This window comes from Oreochromis aureus, unplaced genomic scaffold (genome assembly GCF_013358895.1).
Source record: "Oreochromis aureus strain Israel breed Guangdong unplaced genomic scaffold, ZZ_aureus HiC_scaffold_33, whole genome shotgun sequence".
In the NCBI taxonomy this organism is placed as follows: Eukaryota; Metazoa; Chordata; class Actinopteri; order Cichliformes; family Cichlidae; genus Oreochromis; species Oreochromis aureus.
In genome coordinates this window covers 16,062-21,345 of record NW_024108876.1, presented here as the reverse complement: position 1 = coordinate 21,345, position 5,284 = coordinate 16,062, and the positions used below count along the sequence as shown (strand labels likewise).

Here is a 5,284-nt window from a genome sequence, read left to right as displayed (position 1 = left end):
CATCTCCGGCTCACTCCTGCACCTCCGCACACTACCCGCGATTGCTGAAGGTAAGACCTACTTCTCTGCAATGAAATGAGATGTTTATAAGTTTTTTGAGTGATTTACCGAGTTGTAGTTAGTGACTTTTAAAGTCAGGCGAAGTATAAGTCATATTAAAGCAACACAATGGCTGCTTTTTAATGAAAAGTTGTAATTTTAGTATTTTAAAGGACTGTTTGAGAAGCTAGCCCTGACAACTCAATGCTAATGCCTAGCGCTATAGGCCCAGTATAAAATGAAGTTGGTTTATTTGACTGTTTACATTTATTGTTTTGTTTTATTAGCTTCATTTGGTGTGTTAGTGTTTCTGAGTCTGTTACAGAAGGTCCAGTTAGTTCTTCTCTTCCCAAATTAGTCGGTTAAAACAGCCTCATTCTTTAGGTTGTAAGGTTATGTGATGTAATGAGCCGCCATCTTAGAACCACTAATTAGCTGCTGAAGCAGCAGGTTTGGCAACTTAAAAGGAGTCATTTTACCGCCTCTGACTGAATGCGGGAGAGAAAGAGTCACGTGCCTGTGTGTGCATTTGTCTGTGTTGCGGGTTAATTAAGGAAGGGGAGAAAGAGTGAGAATAAAACACATAGTTACATACAAGAATAAGAAGGAGACTCAAATTTTTAAGAACCGTTTAGCAAACATGTGTTTGTGCTGTCTCACTTTTAAATAAAAAGCTAAATATGCTGCTCTGTTTGACTTCTCACTTTGTGGAAAATTAATAAAACAAAAATGGCCCACCTTCAAATAAATAAACTGTAGCAGCGGGCCATTAATATTATTAATGTTTTATGTAGATATTTATTTTTAAACAACAGCATATTAATATATACTAAATGATACTGTGTGCAGTTGATAATATTTTTAGGAAGCAGAATTTGAATGCAGGGCACCTCAAATGTTACAACCTACAAATATATCATCTAAGCTTTCATTTATAATTGTTACATGCTTTGAAATTGTTATGTCACCACTTGATAAAGTGTGCAGTGCTAGGTGTAGCAAATAATTTCTAATGATATTTACTGTCTTATCTAATAGCACCAAAGTATTAGAGCTTCAGATATGGGACGGTTGTCAGTCATCCAGGTCATTAGTAGTCTAAGAAGCTTGAAAGGAAAGTGTCTGGACTTCTTTAAGTTGTGTGAAGCCTTTTACCTCGCATCTAAGAAGAAGATTCTCAGACGAGTGAATCAGTGAAGAACTTAAAGATGTCTAGACGCTTTTCTTTCCAAGCTCCTTAGAATATCACAGCTTAACATTACTAAGAAACTTATGTGGCTTACTGCAAGTGGATGTAATTACATATTGCTTTTAATGAACATGGCAATTTTTAATAAGGTTTCAAAAAAACGAAAACAGAAGAGTTGTTGTTTGTATTCCAGAGACTACAGAGAGTGATGTAGCATTGACTCTTATGGTGATTTTAATTGTCTCATTCTGTATTTTTGTTACTTGTCTTTTGTTAGACGGAGTGAAATACAAGCTTGATTTTGTCATTTGTGGTAAGTAAACAGTGATTGTAACTGAAGCAATATGAACCTGGCATTGTGTAACATATTTAGCAATTTACATATAATAGTTTGCTCATGGGCAAAACACATAGTCAGGATTTATAATCTGTAGCAGCAAAGCCCCGGTCAGTATAAGTCGTAGCTTAAACACTTGTATTGATTTATGTTGTCTCTCAAATTCTGCTTGTGTATTAAAGTCAGAACACTGTAGAAGTATTTTGCTTGAGTCACTAAAACTAATAACTTTAACAGTTAAGCAATAATACAACCATAGTTGTAAGTGGACAGTGTATGATACATTAAAGCCAGTGTGTTATTTATTTACAAAATACAAAAATTACTTTATTAATTATTTGGTGAACACAATGTGTTTGAAAATTAAATATAAATGTTGCCAAAAGGGAAATATTACAAAATAAATAAATATTCCTACCAACAGGTACAATGGAAGGACTTTTTAGTGTAATATTTAAGACAATTTTCATTACAAAATGTCGTGCCACTGTTGTTGCTGTAACTTGTCAATATTTACATGTATGAGGTTGCTTCTGATTTAAACAGTTGCTTTGTATCCAACTCTTTAATCTTAAATGACATTAAAAATTTTGTTTTTTCACACATTTTATTACCATTGACTTGTGATAGACAGTCTTTGAGCCACAAAGCTTCTGTCTAGGAACAACTTGGTATATTCTGCATTTGTGCCAACAATTATTGGTGCCTATTTGCACTTCTGTAGTATGAATGCTTTTATTGCACATGTTATAGCCATCTGAGACCCTGCAACTAATGTTTGTCCTTTTTAGACTACAGTAAGTTCATTAAGGCTTTCAGAAATTGAGGATTTTACTAATTATTTTATGTCACAGTAAAATCAATTGTGTGTGAAGAGGCTCTACAGTCTGAATCATTACACAGTTATCTGATGTATTGTTTCCTTTCTCTAGACTGCTAAACTGATCTGATCGTCTCAAGTCTGGTAAGTAAAGTTTTGTTTGAGGTACAATGCTGGGAAAGGTCTTTCTTTGTTGCAGATTTATTTTTTTCATGCTTCTTTTTGTCATGTTTCAAATTATCTAACAAGGATAACTTGGCTAAATACAAAAAGCAGTTTTACAGGGATTATTTCATTTATGAAGCAGAGAAAAGCAAACCAGAACAACCTGGTCTAATGTGTGAACATGTTACCCAGCTGTGGAAGCCCTGACACCAACAAGTATAATCAAGCATTTACATTAACTAGTAATGACTGGTTTAAATGCTTTTGGTCCACTCTACTTTTAGAATTGTTTTAATTAATGTTCAATATAGGGTTTACGAGTCATGTCAAGTATCTTAATTTCACTAAAGTCCAGACTCTGATTAGTCTACACCAAGAGTTTTGCTTCTTTCATAGTTGGACTTGCTTGTGTACTTCAGATCCCTTTCCTGCTGCGAATCCCAAGTGTGATTAAACTTAAGCTCAGGACTTGATGGCCTGATGCAGGTCCTAAAGTAGTAAAAGGACTCTGGGCCATCACAGTAACAGCACCATTTTTGACTTTAATGCTGGTGTTTTGGGCTTTTTTTTGTTTGTTTTGTTTTTTAATATTTCTTTCACTACAGAAGGCTCAGTTTAGTGCAGTGACTCAGCACAGCTCTTGTTTATCATCAAGATGTTTTTAGGCAAATGTGAGAAAGGATTTGTTCTTTTTGGCCAGTTAATCAATAAATTTTAATTTGAGTGGATGTAAAGTTGATGTAGAGCAGGAGGCCTGCTCTAACCTCAGTGTGTGGGTTTATTTGGACCATATAATGTTAACAGTAAGTTACTGTAGCAGCACATCTTGGTTATAGACTCTATTTGTTTTTATTGTTTTAATAGAATGCAAAAATTTCCTTAATAGTTCCACTGCCATTTGTTAAACATTGTCATTCAGTTCAGTCCAATAATTTACTGTAGTACGCTTCAGTGTGTAAAGCCCTGTATGTACTGTATTTTTCAGATTATAAGGCATAATGTTAATGAATGAGTCTTTTTTTTAAACATAAGGTACATTAAGCCAAACAAAACACAGATAAGTCAATCTAAGTTGTAACACATAAAATACAGAACAATACGCTCACTTTTTCAGTTTATTCCTCTTCCACAAATCCATCAAATTCTTCATGAGCTGATCAGTTTGAAACCTGCTTCGTAAGCATGGCTCTTAACAGTTGCCAGGTCCCTATACACACACACACAAACAGCATAATATTATGTTGAAGCACAGTGTGAATTACACCGCGAGGCTCCTAACTACGGTAGCTTACCAAAGTTGTACTACAACATTTTGAGAGATTTTGCAGCGCCGTGTCCCACATAGAATTGGTTTGAAGTCAGTAAGCACAGCCAGAATGAATACACAAGGCGCACTGTCTATTTTTGAGAACATTAAAGGATTTTAAGTGTGCCTTATTTTCTGAAAAATACTGGAAAGCTACGTTTATTGGAAATATGCCTAATTCCAGTCTTTTTGTGTCTTACAGGTGACCTGCTGCAGAAGCTCTCTCTCTCTCTCTCTCTATCATTAACAAGCCATTCAGTCTGTCCTATCACTCTCCCCACTCTATCTATTTTGACAAGCCGTTCTATCTTGCTTCACTCTATCCCACAAGCTCTATCTAAGTTATCAAAAATCACGTTTTTAACTGGAATCAAATTTTGACTGGAATCAAGTTTTGACTGGAATAATCAAGTTTTGACATGGTCCCAATTTTTGGGAAATTGAAGTTACCAGTACTTCATCTATCTGTTACAGAATTCTGAGAGGTCTCTGCTCTCACTGCTCCTTCTTTCCTATCGTTAAACTCTCTCACATCCAGTCTTTTTGCTGGAAATTACAAGTAGAACATTGAAATTACAATAGTAGAATTACAGTACAGTAGAAACTACTTACACAGCTGTAGATTTGTAATTTTAATTTTACTTGGAACACTTAGGAATAAACACTGATAGTTTGGCTTAGAGGTGCAATTACTTTGATTATATAAAATTTACACATTGAAGGTTTTTTGTAATAAGATAAACTTGTTATATTATACAACACATTCAGACTGCTGTATTCACAAAAATATTAAATCAGATAACTTCAGATACATTTTGCTAGTCTGTTTCATTGTCAGTAAAATTGGACTATAGTAGGGTTATACTATTATTATTTAGGGACATTTCTGTTACTCAGTGTAAGTGTTCAGACACAATTGCCATCGAGAAGCTGCCCTGAGGACCCAGACTTCCTGTTTCCTGACTGCTGCAGAACATCCAGCTGAAGAATCCTCATTGCCTGTCATCTGATCACCACACCATCACAGCTCCTTATATTTGCTTTAAATTTTAAATATCTGAAAGATTTACACAAAGTCTACTTAAAAAAAAGAAAAAGACTTTTATTATAGCCTGTTGATTATTGTGATTTATTCTGTATGTCCCTTTACAGAAGCTAAGATCTAGTCATTAACAAGTCTGGTTAAAATATAAGAAGTAAAAATATTCTGTTTTGGAAAAAGCTACAATAAAACTGAGCAAAGTGTTTTCAAAGAACTGAATATCTTTTATATTGAGTTTGGATTAAAGTCAACCTTTTATATCTATTTACATATTTATAAGAACATTGGAACATTTTTATATTTATATTGACATTTTTTCAGATTTAATACTAACTTGAAGAGTTATTAGTTCTTCACTGTTTCCAGGTTGAGTTTTGTTTATATCT

At 34.2% G+C, this 5,284-nt stretch overlaps 1 long non-coding RNA gene across 1 annotated transcript; it reads left to right on the top strand.

Moving 5' to 3' along the window:
* The first annotated feature begins 1,394 nt into the window (after positions 1 to 1,394).
* On the top strand, positions 1,395 to 4,488 carry LOC120436902. The gene is made up of 3 exons (XR_005610649.1): positions 1,395 to 1,541; positions 2,498 to 2,529; positions 4,059 to 4,488. It is a non-coding gene; the product is annotated as an uncharacterized LOC120436902 (long non-coding RNA).
* Positions 4,489 to 5,284: the final 796 nt, after the last annotated feature.